Source organism: Eleutherodactylus coqui, chromosome 10, assembly GCF_035609145.1.
Source record: "Eleutherodactylus coqui strain aEleCoq1 chromosome 10, aEleCoq1.hap1, whole genome shotgun sequence".
NCBI classification, from domain to species: Eukaryota; Metazoa; Chordata; class Amphibia; order Anura; family Eleutherodactylidae; genus Eleutherodactylus; species Eleutherodactylus coqui.
Genome location: NC_089846.1, coordinates 66,694,581 through 66,710,899, shown reverse-complemented (window position 1 = coordinate 66,710,899; position 16,319 = coordinate 66,694,581). Strand labels below are relative to the sequence as shown.

Here is a 16,319-nt window from a genome sequence, read left to right as displayed (position 1 = left end):
AGGCTTTCTCTATGTGTGTGTTGGGAAGAAGGACTCACAAGCTTCCTCTATGTGTGTGTGGAGAAGCAGGACTCACAGACGTTCTCTTTGTGTGTGTGGGGAGGAAGGACTCACAGGCTTTCTCTAGGTTTGTGTGGGGAAAAAGGACTCACAGGCTTTCTCTATGTGTAGGCAGAGGAAGCAGGACTCACAGGCTTTCTCTATGTATGTGGGGGAAGCAGGACTCACAGACTTTCTAAGTGTGTGTGTGTGGGGAAGCAGGACTCACAGGCTTTCTCTATGTGTAGGCAGAGGAAGCAGGACTTACAGGCTTTCCCTATGTGTGTGGGGAAAGCAGGGCTCACAGGCTTTCTCTATGAGTGGGTGGGGGGAAGCAAGACTCACAGGCTTTCTCTATAAGTAGGCAGGAGTCACAGGCTTTTTCGACGTGTGTGTGGGGAAGCAGGACTCACAGGCTTTCTTTACGTGTAGGCTGGGGAAGCAGGATTCACAGGCTTTCTCTATGAGCAGGTGAGGGAAGCAGGACTTACAGGCTTTCTCTATGTGTGTGGGGGAAGCAGGACTCACAGCCTTTCTCTTTGTGTGTGGGGAAGAAGGACTCACAGGCTTTCCCTATGTCTGTGTGGCGAAGAAGGACTCACAGGCTTTCTCTATGTGTAGGCAGAGAAAGCAGGAATCACAGGCTTTCTCTATGTGTGGGTGGGGAAGCAGAACTCACAGGCTTTCTCTATGTGTGGGTGGGGAAGCAGGACTCACAGGCTTTCTCTATGTGTGTGTGGAAGAAGCAGGACTCACAGGCTTTCTCTATGTGTGTGTGGAAGAAGCAGGTCTCACAGGCTTTCTCTATGTGTGTGTGGAAGAAGCAGGACTCACAGGCTTTCTCTATGTGTGGGTGGGGAAGCAGGACTAACAGGCTTTCTCTATGTGTAGGCTGTGGAGGCAGGACTCACAGGCTTTATGTATATGTAGGCTGGGGAAGCAGGACTCACAGGCTTTCTCTATGTGTAGGCTGGGGAAGCAGGACTTATAGGCTTTCTGTATATGTAGGCGGAGGAAGCAAGACTCACAGGCTTTTTCTATGTGTGGGTGAGGAAGCTGGACTCACAGGCTTTCTCTGTGTGTGTGGAGAAGAAGGACTCACAGGCTTTCTCTATGTGTAGGCAGAAGAAGCAGGACTCACAGGCTTTCTCTATGTGTGGGTGGGGAAGCAGGACTCACAGACTTTCTCTATGTGTGTGGGGGAAGCTGGACTCACAGGCTTTCTCTACGTGTGTGGAGAAGCAGGACTCACAGACTTTCTCTTTGTGTGTGTGGGGAAGAAGGACTCACAGGCTTTCTCTATGTGTTGGCTGGGGAAGCAAGACTCATCGGCTTTCTGTATACGTAGGCGGAGGAAGCAGGACTCACAGGCTTTCTCTATGTGTGTGTGGGGAAGAAGGACTCACAGGCTTTCTCTATGTGTGTGTGGGGAAGAAGGACTCACAGGCTTTCTCTATGTGTGTGTGGGGAAGAAGGACTCACAGGCTTTCTCTATGTGTGTGTGGGGAAGAAGGACTCACAGGCTTTCTCTATGTGTGTGTGGGGAAGAAGGACTCACAGGCTTTCTCTATGTGTAGGCAGAGGAAGCAGGACTCAGAGGCTTGCTCTATGTATAGGCAGAGGAAGCAGGACTCAGAGGCTTTCTCTATGTGTGTGGGGGAAGCAGGACTCACAGGCTTTCTGTAAGTGTAGATGGGGGAAACAGGACTCACAGGCTTTCTCTATGTGCTGACTGGGGAAGCAAGACTCATCAGCTTTCTGTATACGTAGGCAAAGGAAGCAGAACCCACAGGGTTTCTCTATGTGGAGGCTGGGGAAGCAGGACCCACAGGGTTTCTCTATGTGGAGGCTGGGATAGCAGGACTCACTGGCTTTTTCTATGTGTGGGTGAGGAAGCTGGACTCACAGGCTTTCTCTATGTGTGTGGGGAAGAAGGACTCACAGGCTTTCTCTATGTGTGTGGGGGGAAGAAAGACTCACAGGCTTGCTCTATGTGTGTGGGGAAGAAGGACCCACAGGCTTTCTCTATGTGTAGGCAGGGGAAGAAGGACTCACAGGCTTTCTCCATGTGTGTGGGGGAAGCAGGACTCACAGGCTTTCTCTATGTGTGGGTGGGGAAGCAGGACTTATAGTCTTTCTGTATATGTAGGCAGAGGAAGCATGACTCACAGGCTTTCTGTATGTGTAGATGGGGGAAGCAGGACTCGCAGGCTTTCTCTATGTGTAGATGGGGGAAGCAGGACTCACAGGCTTTCTCTATGTGTAGATGGGGGAAGCAGGACTCACAGGCTTTCTCTATGTGTAGATGAGGGAAGCAGGTCTCACAGGCTTTCTCTATGTGTAGCTGGGGGAAGCAGGACTTGCAGGCTTTCTCTATATGTAGATGGGGGAACAGGACTCACAGGCTTTTTTCTATGTGTAGATGGGGGAAGCAGGACTCACAGGCTTTTTTCTATGTGTAGATGGGGGAAGCAGGACTCACAGGCTTTCTCCATGTGTAGGCTGGGGAGGCAGGACTCACAGGCTTTCTCTATGTGTAGATGGGGGAAGCAGGACTCACAGGCTTTCTCTATGTGTAGAATGTGAAAGCAGGACTCACAGGCTTTCTCTATGTGTAGGCTGAGGAAGCAGGACTCACAGGTTTTCTCTATGTGTAGGCTGAGGAAGCAGGACTCACAGCTTTTCTCTATGTGTAGGCTGGGGAAGCAGGACTCACAGCCTTTATGTTTGGGTGGGGAAGCAGGACTCGCAGGCTTTCTCTATGTGTAGATGGGGAAAGCAGGACTCACAGACTTTCTCTATGTGTAGCTGGGGGAAGCAGGACTCGCAGGCTTTCTCTATATGTAGATGGGGGATCAGTACTCAGGCTTTTTTCTATGTGTAGATTGGGGAAGCAGGACTCACAGGCTTTCTCTATGTGTAGATGGGGGAAGCAGGACTCACAGGCTTTCTCTATGTGTAGGCTGGGGAAGCAGGACTCACAGCCTTTATGTGTGGGTGGGGAAGCAGGACTCACAGGCTTTCTCTATTTGAAAAGAAGCCAATAATAGGTTTTTGATTCTTATTCAAGCTTATCAAGGTAAATGTCTAACCTGAATATGACATTATTAGGCTAGGGTTCTATATCATTTGTCACCAGCAAGTTATACGCCCACCGCATTACCATGACTTGATGGAAAAAAATGGCCAGAAACTATAAATATATAAACTATATATAAACAAGCACTAAAGCCGGTCTCACTTGACCGGATTTGAATTGCGGATTCTGTGATGATTGTCCGCACAGACGATCCGCAGTAAAAGACGGCCATTGAAAGGCATGTAGTTTTGAATTTTTCTTCACACTTGCAGGCATAAATTGCATATTCTTTGAGCAGAAGAAAAATCGCAGCATGCTCTAGTTAATCTCAATGAAAGCGTGCGTCCTGCAGCCTATGCGCAATTAACATTACGTATGGGCTGCGGGTGCCCACGTCATCACCAAGTAACGTCAAGGGAAACACAAACAAAACAAAAAACACCTATACTGTGCATGACCGCCTACGTGCCTTTGCGGTCAAACGCAATACAGTTACTTGCCGTACGCAGGGTCACAGGCCAGGCTCACAGCCAGAATCGGCTGCGGGCCTTCCGCATGCAGAATCCGACCCACTCGTGTGAGTCGCACTGTATATACAGAGGTCATATTACAAATGTGGCACGTTATGGCAGAATAAAGACACAAAGTACAAGACAGCATCCCAGCAATGGCCCCAATATCATCTTCACTGCCCAAAATAACCGTCCTAGCTCTGGATACTCAGTTGTTTCTGTCCTACATTTCAGGCTAAGGTCAGGTAGAACAGAATATGTTGATGCAGCAACTGTTGCAGAATACAAGGACACTGCTGTAATTTCTGCATTGTATTAAGTAAACATGAAAATTATGGTGGTGGGAGGGAATGTGGGGAGAAATTATTAAATCTAATCTGCACTCTGTGGAGGATTAGCTGCTGCCATATAATAATGCAAATCTAAGATAAATGTGTATTGTTACAGCTGAGAACTGCGCTACGCGGCTGCAGGAATAAGAAGTTTTACTCTTGATTAATCTTGCCTATAGAGTCAGCACCAGTGCCGGTCATAGGTTACATGGCACCCCGTGGGGAATTTTTATGGGTGCTCCCCACCACATCATAAGAAAACATATCTATACAGTGTATATTACACTGTGCAGATAGCAATGTAGCCACACGAGAACAGCTTTGGTAATTAATACAATACCAGAACCAAGCTCATAACAAATGCAGTGCAAACCCACCTCAGTACATAGATACAGCCACAGAACTAAGCTTATAATATAAATACAGTCATAGAATCAACCTCGGGACATAGGTACAGCCCAAAAACCAACTTGATACATAGATACAGCCCAAGAACCAACCTCACTACATAGATACAGCCCCAGAACCAACCTCAGTACATAGATACAGCCCCAGAACCAACCTCAGTACATAAATATAGAGCCAGAACCAACCTCAGTACATAAATAAAGCCCCCAAACCAGGTTCATAATATACATACAGTAGCATAACTAAATTATTATGTTGCAAGGAGGTGACAGAGCTTGAAGGATGAATCATGTAGCTCCACAAGATGCTGCTATACGTAGGAAGATTACCTGGCCAGGCAGACCTAAGGGGGTGATCAACCCCAGCCTCAATCAGCCTGGTCCCCCCCCCCCCCCCTCCTTCCTACAAGCTAGTGGCCATACCCTATGCAGCCACACAGGTCACATGTAGCTAAGGCCAATCTGGTCAGGACATCTAGCATCTCTGGCAACAAACTCTGTTGATGAATATATTTATTCTTATATGTTAAAGTGTATAATCGTGCCTTGGGGTCATAACACCATAGATCTCATTTGCTCATTAAAGGGGCTACCCCACCATAGTGAGTGATTATATATCTTTATGATATATAGTAGAGCTCAGTGACTCCTCTATATTCCCAGACCGGGACCGATGTATAAGTAATGTGACCGTACTCCATTTACTTGAATGACATAGAATTACACTTTTCTACACATCACTTGGTTGGAAGTGATGTGCAAATCGAAAGCTGATGGAGTACTGGCCTCGTTCTATGGATAAGGAGGTCAAGGTGGTTGGACCCCCTACAAATCAGATAGTGATCGCATATCCTTACTGTGGTGGGATAACCTTTTAATCTATAGCATGACACATGAGTATCAAATACAGGAACTGTATAAGGCTCTTTTCACATATACATTAAGATCCTCTGTTGGAGGCTCCAGTTTTGATGACAAAAATAGCTATTGTTAAACTGATGTGACCCCAATAAACTCCATCATACAGTAAGTCAATGGGGTCTGCTGGTGACTGCTTGGATCGGGCATACCATGGATGCATTACAATGTCAGGGATTTCGTTATAAATGGAAGTCATGATGCTAGTGTCAACACAGCCTACTGATGTAACACATCTTACGCTAGCGGGTTACTGTACTAATCAGTCTCTATTCGCATAGCGTGACTATCGTTCAAGCTGAATGGCATTGTCATGCTACACAAATAGTGTAGTAGTATTGGGGGGTCAGCAGTACAAATGTAGTATGCCATTCTTGAGGGATGGCACTGCTACATCTGTAGTTCCAGTATTTAAGTTGCTAAGGAACCTCAGGTCTAGTGCATTGATCCTTTCCATCTTGTAGAAATGAATGTAGTTGCAGTGGAACATGCACATCTTCGCTCCATTCACATGGGACGTTTGGTGTGTGTCCTTCTGGGGATCACTGGAGGTTCCAACAGTTGGACCCTCAGTGACCCAACATTTATCTCCTATTCTTTCGACAGGGGATAAATGGCATTAGCAGGAAAGCTCCTTTAATAGTCAATGTTGGCCAAAAGTGGAGCTTTTACTGTGCACGAGAATTCAATCGGCCTTTAATGATTTTCTGATATGGCTCAATGCAGCATAAGATGGACATTATATTCAGAACAGTATTTCCAGCACTTTACATACATAGATATACAGTATACACTAATATATATATATATATATATATATATATATATATATATATATATATATATAATCAGTTGCTGCATGCAATAATATTTTACAACCTTTCTGTTGATTCAGATTTCCTCATTGGTGACACTAAAGTCAACTGCAAGTATGGAAGCATCCAAACAGCTGCTAAATATGCATCATTCCTATCTATGTGCCACAGGGTTATCATGCACTGCCCACCAAAGAAATGTACAGCTGAAGTAGTCATCTAGCACTGGCATGCTATGTGTTTATGAACTAATGTGAGTAATTACAATCTGTGTACAGCGCTGCAGAATATGTTGGAGCTATATAAATATCAAGCAATGTATTCATAATTTCGAGATATAGTTACCAGGTTATCAGTCTCTAGTGACAGCGCCCCTGCCAGTGCGCCCAGATCCCCCCAGCCTGCTCGCTCCTGGAAGGTCCAGTAAGTGTGTGAGCTGTCACTGCAACTCTGACACTCAATGCCAGAGGGAGAGGCTAGGGAGAAGGGGAGAGTGCTGATGCTTCCCAAAAAGTCCCTGTCCAGCCTGTGATTGGCTGCAGGATCTTGACATCACTGAAACATCTCCAAGTTTTGACGTACAGTACACAATCTTACCAGACTGCGCTACTATGCCCGGGGCTCACTGTAAACTATTTCTCTCCATATTCCTCACAGCAACTGCAAAGTATAGTTACTGTAAGTGCAGACTTCGTGTGAAAGTACTTTATGGAGTCCCTTCCATTTTTTAGGGCAAGCAATGTTAGGAAATTAGGAGCCGTTCCTGCATAGAGTGAAATCCCTTTAATCCAGCATCAGTAATTCAGAATGCCTGTATGTTTTCAGAACTGAACTGCAATATAATGAGGCATTACAGAAAACCAGAAGCAGGAAACTGAGCAGGAAGAATTCATTAATGTTGTATTTTATTATCTTTGGAGGATTGTTATCCCTTTTCGTGAGCTGATCACTGGTCTGTGGGGAACTCAGCAGCAAGTGTTTGAATTCCCTGCAGCGCCACCATAGGGGAAATGAAACATTACACAGTTCATTAAAATGGCCAGCCCGTAAATGCTCTTTATAGCCCTCTTCACTGTGGCTAGTTGATGACGCCCTACGGTGCAAGACTCGTAATTAACTCCGAATTCCTGATCATTAGTGCAGGGTACCGGCTGTCATCTTACATCTGAGACCCGCCTCTTCCTTGCACAAGATTCCCATGAAGACCATAGAATAACCTAAGGCCCCTTAGTGACCGCCATAAAAACCCATATGGCTAGTTACTTCGGGGTTAAAGTGGTTTCCCATGGCTTAAGATTACCTCTTAACCACTCTGTTCTTCCTGGTTGCTGCTGACTAGGACATGTGATTGCTGCAATCAATCACTGGCTATATAGAAGGTCACTACAGTGATTGGCTGCAGCAGTCACATGTCCTGGTCAACAGGAGCCAGGAAAGACAAAGTGACTGTGAAGCAATTTTAAGAAATGGGAAAACCCCTATGATTACACTCTTGGTGCCAAACATATCCATATGGTCCCATTGTCTGACGCATGCCAAAGCAGCATCCTTTTGGCATCCATTAGGGTGGTATGCTTTGGCATATCTTTTTTATTAAAGCAACCCCCCAGTTTTGTGGCAAAATTCTGTACCAGACAGGAGGTGATATAATACCTGCAGTTGTACTTCTCTGCTGCTCAGTGATGGGCCCCTATTTTGGCTATTCAAGGTGGCTTCTGCAATTTTCTATCTACTTAATGCACACTGTGCACTGCTCCCTGATTGGCTAGTGCTGATAATTTTTTCAGCTCTAGCCAATCAGACAACAGGTATAGTGCATTAGTTGTGAAGATTAGATAGTTTGAGGATTGTGTTAGCCGTCTTAGATGGTCGAAAACAGGACCTAGATGGCACAGAGGAGCAACTGCACATAATGTACCCCTCTTGACCTTTTGTTCTAATACAGAATTTTGTCGTAAAACCAGTGTGTCACTTTAAGGGCGGCTTCAGATGAGCATATGCACAAATACGCTCACCTCAGTGTAACATTTTTGCGCAGTGAATGAGGTTGATTTGTGCACGTGCATAGAACTGTACTTTTTTGCACATGCAGGGTATGTTCACATGCGTGTGTGCACCACCCTGATTTAAAAGGCCATTTAACCTAATGAGGTCCAGATATATTCTCCTTTTTATGGAACTGCGCAGTGTATTACAGATTTGCACACACATTTGTGCCCCTTCTATAGACTTCTACGGGGCCCTTTTCGTGAGCAAATATGAAGAAAGATAGAGCAAGCACTATTCTTTTGTGCGTAATCGAAATACACAAAAAAAAATCATTAATGAGAATAAACCCATTGACATCAATGGGTTCTATTCACTGCGTATTGCCCACGCTAATTCTGCACGCGGTAACCAGCTACAGCATCTTGCAAAAAATATGTAGACTATATTTTTCTTTTATAATGGGGGTTTATGAATGACGTCATAGGCTAAGAGATAAAAGCCTAATTGCTGGGGACTCCAGAGATTTGTGCACTGTGAATGTCTGTGAATGGCGCGGCAGTGTGCATGCGTTACCACCACTCCATTCACTTTTATAGGAAGAAGGGGGACCAATGCACGCAGCAATTTCTCTTCCTATAGAAGTGAATGGAGAAGTGGTCGAGAATGCACATGGGGCATTTGGGGTGAACAAAGCTCAGAATCACTGGGGGGGGGGGGGGGTTGCACCTTTTAAGTGCAAAAAATAAAGTCTGGAGTACTGTGCCCTCTGCAAGGCTCTAGGCAGTAGGGGTAAGGAATTGGCCCCCAACAAATCACATAGACTAGAGATCTTGATACCCTCATGACGAGAACCTAATTCCAATCATGTTACCAGGGCTGTAAGAAAACCAAAATATGATTCTCTAAGATATCCATTCTTTGGGGATAAATACAATGGATTTTTACTGTGGAATTGGCGTTAGTGTGATTTTGAAATAGGAAATTTAGATTCTGTTCCCCATTGGGGAGAGGGACTGATGTGAGTACGACAATTTCTGAACAGTGCTGTAGAATATGTTGGAACTATATGCATAAATACCGGGGAAAAAAACAGAAAACCTGATGGAACAGTAATCGTATTGATCTCTGTTTCAGCAATAGAAGTCTATGGTTCTGTCTTAATTCTGTTTTTGGGGATTCAGACGTAGCTTGGGGGTGTAAAAGAAGAGTGAACAGTCCATAAATGTGACTAAGATGGCTTTGGACATTTTGTGACAGTAGACTTTTATATATGTGGCCATAGATGTTACAGGACTCAATGAAGAAAGTTCCCGTATGTATCTGTGTATACTCCAAGAAGTGTTGACAGCTTGCAGGATCTCTAGTGGTTCGCTCTTCAGAATTAAAGTGACTTTCAGTAGTTTTGTATGTGATGATTGGCAGGAAGCTGTAGGGCGCGTGTACGTGGTGGGGGCTCTGCACTGTCTCACTACACAAACTATGTGCCCTATCAGAAGGACGCAGCCCCTTCCTGCCGCCTTATCTGCCCAGGGAATGAGGACTGATTTCCCGCCAGGATGTATACTCAGTAAATATATATGTGAGTGCATGGTTCCCAGCAGCACAATTTACGAGGGAGTAAACTAAAAGCGCATAAGCCGCACTTCAATAACTTCCAAAGGAAAGAATCGTGACGTGGAACTCAAACATTTGGGGCTGCAGCTAGCCTTAACCTCCTTGTCCCCCCAAGTTACTCTCAGAGAAGTCCACAAAGCTGCGATATGAGAAATTGCTTGCAGGGTTCTCTCAGTGTAGTGCATGAAACATGGCTGTTAGTGAGAAAAACAGAGCTTCTTACTAATATCATAATTTGCATTTTCAAGAAAATTCCACCATTGGGAAATCTGAAGAGTCTTAAAGCGTCTTTGATTTAGGAATAGGTGAGGAACCTTATCCGGGGTTGTCTGCGACTTAAGGGATTCTCTACTGAGCTTCAGGATAGGTTACCAATACATGATGGGTGGTGGTCTGCCACTCAGGATCCCTTTTGATCAGCTGATTCTCAGCACTGTTGCCAGTACAGACAGTGCTATTCATACTGCAGCAGCCCAGTTTGGTACTGCAGGCACAGCTGCCATTGGGATCAATGGGATCTGTGCCTGCAATACCAAACCGGTCTGCTACAATGTTGTCAGAGCGATCTACTTGCAGCACTGACAACATTGACAGCGGTACCAGGATTTAGTTGATCGTCAGGGATCCCTAGCAGCAAACCCCCACGATCATCTATCGACCTATCCTGAGGATAGGTGATCAATAGAAAACTCCCTAAAGTCCCCAGATAACCCCTTTAAATGGGGTTTTACAATTAAAAACCTCTATCTTCTATCCATAGGATAGGGGATAAATGCCTGATTGCTGGTGGTCTGACCGCTGGGACACTAAGTCATCCAGAGATTTGCATACCTCAAATGTCTTATGTTAATGTAGCGGCGGTGTGCATAAGTGACTGCAAACCATTCGGTTTTATGAGATACAGGGAGATTGATGCACTCGGCAATCTCCATGCAAAAGAAATTGATGTAGTGATGGTTACGCATGTGAATCGCTGCTCCATTCAGATTGGTCATTTGGGGTGCACAGATATTAGGATCACTGAGGGTCCCAGCAGTCAGACCCCCAACAATCAGGCATTTATTCCCTATCCTGTGAATAGGAGTAAAATATCTTTAGTGGAAAATTCCCTTTAAATGCATCCTCTAGCCAAAGGATAGAGGATACGTGTCTAATAAGTAGGGTCTGGCTACTGGGAGCCCCACCGATCACAAGAACATAGGTCCTGTGTACCCTGATATGAATGAAGAGGAACAGAGCATGCATGATGCCACCCCATTTATATCTATCTGACTGCTGAAGAGAAGCAGACTGCAACGCTCAGCAATCTCTGGTAGTCCCATAGAGATGAATGGAGTTGCAGTACACATGCTTGGCTGCCGTTCCACTTATATGGAGGAACACAGGACCCCCATTCTCATGATCGATGGGGGTCTCAGTGGTCAGATCCCTATCAATCAGACATTTCCCCTGCCCTGTGGATATGTTTAAATCTTGGGATCAGCCCTTTAAAGATGGTATTTCCCAACACATTCCTTGCTAAGCTGTTTCAGTAACTCTCATAGACTCATAGTCATTGAAGACCAAGAGAGCCTCAAACATACATGGCCATCACTCCAATGAATCTCCTCCTGTATGCCACAGTAGCTGTCCACGAGGGCTTGAGGAACAGAGGATCCGATTTTCTGGATAAGCTGGGATCCCATAGATCAGTGAAGGCGAACGTTTTAGAGACCGAGTGCCCAAACTGCAACTCAAAACCCACTTATTTATTGTAAAGTGCCAACATGTCAGGGGGCGGGGCTTATCGCGACGTATGATTTTTACCTCCGTCGCTCTTAAAAGGACCAGGCTGTTTCAAAATAGACTGGGTGCAGATTTTGACTTCTTTTGAATGCGTAAATGCTGTGGAATTTGCCACGGAAATTTCCGCTGAGGACATTCTGCAGCATTTCCACTTCGTGTAAACATATCCCAGAAGTGATATTAACCCCCCCCCCTCCCAGAGCGGCCCCAGCAGGAAGAGTGACAACCCCAGAGCAGCCCCAGCGCTAATAGTGACCCGCCCACCCCAAAGTGGCTTTAGTGGTTATAGTGACCCCGCACAGCGGCCCCAGCAGTAATAGTGACACCGCACCGTGGCCCCAGTCGTAATAGTGACATCACACAGTGGCCCCCCAGTAGTAATAGTGACACCACACAGTGGCCCCGGTGGTAATAGTGACATCCCACAGTGGCCCCAGTAGTAATAGTGACATCCCACAGCGGCCCCCAGTAGTAGTAGTGACATCCCACAGCAGCCCCAGCGGTAATAGTGACACCCCACAGTGGTCCCCAGTAGTAATAGTGACACTTCACAGCGTTCCCAGTAGTAATAGTGACATCCCACAGTAGGCAATGGTAAGTGACATCTAACAGTGGCCCCCAGTAGTAATAGCAACATCCGTTAGTGCCCCTGGTAGTAATAGCGCCCGCCCCCCCCCCCCTCCTCTGCTTGGCGCTGCTCCTGTCACTGATCCCAGGAGAACACTGTGACGTGCTGCCGGACACCTCCTCCCCTCCCCTGCTCTCGCGTAACTAAGGAGACGTCAGAGGAGGGAGGAGGAGGATCCTGGCCGCACACTGACATCACAGTGTGCGCCGGGATCAGCACCTCTAGCAGTGCTGCTGAGTGCATACAAGCAGGGGAGCTGCGGCACCCCTGCTGGTATTTACTAATGTGGTGAGCGGCCGACGGTGGCGAGTGCCAGCTGGGAAGGCTCTGAGTGCCGCTTCTGGCACGCGTGCCATAGGTTCGCCACCACTGCCATAGATGGTCCTCCATGTATTGATAAATGGGGCACCCAGTCTTTGTTGCCCATAGTAACCATTCACAGCCCAGCTTTCATTTTGTATTCTGCTTTCTCAAATCAAAAGCTGTGGTTGTTGTGGGAACTAAAGATGTTTTTTGTTTTTTTTTATAAGGCCGCCTGCAGACACCCGGGTCGGAACCCTCTGCGAGAATTCTCGCAGCGGGAGACAGACCCGTGCCGCTGCAGAGAACTGCGGCTCACTTACTCCCAGCGTCTTCTTTTTCCTGCTATGCGCCAGCTGGCGCATGCGCAGAGTGGAGCTGGCCTGTCAGCGCATGTGCAGAGCGCAGCCGGCCCGTCACCACTGACATTTCTGTGCGGGCCTCTGCAAGACCCGCACAGAAATAGAACATGCTGCAATTTGTTTTCCGCATGTATTTTCACGCGGACAAATTGCAGCCGTCTGCATTGGATTGTGTTTTGTAACGCAATCGTATGTAGGCGGGCACGGGTGGAAATTCCGCGGGAAATCCCGCCATGGAATTTCCGCCCGTGTGCAGGGGACCTAAGGCTGATAGAAAGGAGAATAGGTGGGCCATGAAAATGTAGCCCGGCACCAAATTGTTATGAAAGTTGTCTATAAGAATATCTCTGTTGCCCATAGCAACCAATCACAGCTCAGCTTTCATTTTACTTCATTAGTATAAGAAATGAAAGCTCACTGTGATTGGTTGTTATGGGCAACATGGACAGATTCTCTTTTAGACAGCTGTGACCATCCTGTATATAACTATAGAAAGCTGGTCTTATAATGTTCTATGTATAGTAGAACCAATTTTTGAGATTTTTTTAAATGACAAAACCCATGGATAGAGGGGTTCAGGGTTGTGCAGGCACTGCAGAGGTTGCAGTCACACCTGGGTCCTGGTGGCTAAGGGGGCCCAAAAGCCCCTCTATCACATAAGAAGGCACTAGTATCCCAAGTAGTACAGGATAGGCGGGGGCCCAGTTACATTTTGCATTTGGTCTGAGGAGGTAAATGTTACACTCCTGGAGGGGTTGATAGCGCTATGGCAAATGAATCCACAGAATATAATGGCCATAGAACTGTAAATGTCTTCCAATGTCATCTTGAAGTCCATACACACATCACCTGCGGCAGCTGTTAAGGTACCTTTATCGCCCTAGTAGTCGCTGGAAACAGCTATTTTAGGTGATAGTCCTCCAGTGTACACACAATACCACCGACCGGGCACTGAGTGAGAAATCACCCACTTGTTGGAGTTTTTAGCTCAGCTTATTACTGTTGGTAGTGAATGGCTGCGGGCGGCTAGAAGAGATCTCTGGCGCGCTCCAACTCCATGCTCAGAACGACTATTGCTCCTGTGCAGAAGTGACACTCGGTGGGGCTGCTGTCGGGCACTTATGTGCCTGACAGTCATCCTGTGTAAAAGAAAAATACAGTGGGATAGAGCCTTGTGCAAATGGCAGTAGATACAAATAATTGATATTAGATAACTCATTAGGGTAACTTACCCGATGTGGACAGCCCTCCAGGAAGACAGATGTGCCGGAGATGAAGCCGGCAAGGCTGTATGAGGAGGCAGCACATGATAGGGTTAACGGGGAGGGAAGGGGTTAACAAGCAAGAGGGGTAGTCAGGAAGGGGGTGGGGAATAAGAGAAAGAAAGTGCGGGGAAGAAGAGAGGAGGAGTCACTTCAATAAAAGAAGAGGAAGAAGGAAGAGGAACACCAGGGACAGCGAGAAAGTCCCTCCCGCCCTTATGGAAACAAGGGTTCGATATGGAAGCAGAGGGGTCCAGTGATTGTACTTCGTCATGGCAGCGGTTAAAGGGGGGAGTCTTTGGAGTCAGCAGTAAAGTGGGGGGGGGGAAGGTAGGGGCTGGATAGCTACCTTCCCCCCTTTTGTGGAGTATTTGGTGAGTCTGTCGCCTTTGACAGTGACGCCCCTGCAGAGACGTTGGGAGTGGCTACTCTTTGGATGGCTAGTGGGTATCTGAGTCGGGAGGTAGGCGACTGGAGGCAACTGGGCAAGTTTAGGTCTCCGAAGTCTGGTGGTTTGCAGCAGGAGACGTTGGTCTAGGAAATTGGATCTCCCGAGTCGGTGGTTTGTGGCGGGTGGCATTACAAAAGATTTCCCTAGTTGGCGAGGCGACAGAATGGTGTGGGGCTCCAAGGAAAGGGGGGATGTTTTTATAAGGGATGTTTTTTACAATGTTGAGTTTTTAGGAGAATGTTAATACAATGGCTGCTGTAGCCAATTTCGCCAAAGCTGGAAGTGTAGTGTGGTTAATGTCGTCGGAGGAAGGGTGGAGTTACAGGTCACGGTAGAACAAATCCATTATAGCCAGGTCATGTCACCACACCTGAAGTCCAAGTCTGCAAAAAGATACGAGTCTTGTGTACATGGGTATCCAGAGGTGATAGAAGACCCGCAGGACAGATCCGAAAATGGCAGTTTTTGGTCAAAGCAACAGAGGAAAGAGTAGAAAAAAATCCTGCACTCAACAAGAAACATATTTGGATGGATTTAACCAAAACAACCGTAGTTTTATAAATGGATATATATTTAATATATTACAAAAAATACATAAAAACAGACAGGGTATTGAATGCAACATGTTTCGTTGATACTATGTTGCCTTTCTCAAGCTTGAGAAAGGCGACATAGTATCGCCGAAACGCGTTGCATTCAATGCCCTGTATGTTTTTAGGTATTTTTTGAAATATGTATCCTGTGTAAAGGTACCTTTAGACTTTCTGTCCCTGTAAACTGTGTATGGTGGCACCTATAGTAATCACCTCGGATGGGGTGGAAGATGTGACTGAGGGCTGCAATGACAGCTTTTTCCTTCACTCCTATGATAGTTTCAGTTGTAAACTGACAGACCAACTGACAACCATGAGTGGCAAGATCGCAAAAAGAGTTGCATTTTAGGCCAACCATAGTTAAGAAGACAACTTGGCTGGCTACATCTCATGAATATGCAAATTTTGACCCAAAAAGCTCATATATATGTCCACAGTGATGAGAAAAGTGGGACATGGGAACCCATTCTTTGAATTTGTGGGGGCGTCAGTGTTGAGACCCCCACTAATCAGACTTTGATGTGGTTAAGTGATAAAAGTCAATTGTGGTACAACCCCTTTAAATTCCATTTATTGTGACTGGTCAGATATATACATCTTGACATCACAAGTCCTCTGCTTTGTGGAAATTAGACTAGATAATTGAGATCTAATGCTATTTACAGAGTTTTGAGACTTTATAGAAATCAGTTTGTGATATAGTGGGGTGTGGTAAACTGGTGCCATCTCCACAGACTGAATTCCTCCGATGAGACAACCGTCCTCCACCCATCCCTCAGTAATCTGCTCCTTCGGTGACGCCAACTCTAAGCTACTTCTCCTGTCAATGAATTTAAACTTCCTCCTTTTATTCCCCGGCTCCCACTATGACACGGAAGGGACACGCTCTAGAATTCGAGGAATATTAACTCAGATGAGTAGAAAGGTCACATTTTTTAGGCTTGACTTCCTCCTTGTTGGGGTCCTCCACCCTTTCCTTCCTAAACACAAAATCACATCAGTCGTTTGTTATGGCCCAGCAGTCATTACAAATACATGAGCACAATGCTAAAAACTCACCAAATCTCATGTGATAATGAGGACATCTCACATATCAACTACATGAACAGACAGAAGCGGACATCCATTGGGGTAGGACTCACAAAGGTAGAGTCTTTCAGTGATGACACTCCCAGTGATCTTGTGGAGAACTTTGTTATGCCCGTAGAGGGTCTTCTTTTCCTTCATACACTA

At 46.1% G+C, this 16,319-nt stretch overlaps 1 protein-coding gene across 1 annotated transcript in view; it reads right to left on the bottom strand.

Moving 5' to 3' along the window:
- Nucleotides 1-6,552, bottom strand: part of PRX (periaxin) — a 43,004-nt gene extending 36,452 nt beyond the window's left edge. Inside the window, exon 1 of the mRNA XM_066581218.1 lies at nt 6,448-6,552. The gene's annotated coding sequence lies outside the window, so the exon portion shown is untranslated. The remainder of the gene's footprint in view (nt 1-6,447) is intronic.
- Between the last annotated feature and the right edge of the window lie 9,767 nt (nt 6,553-16,319).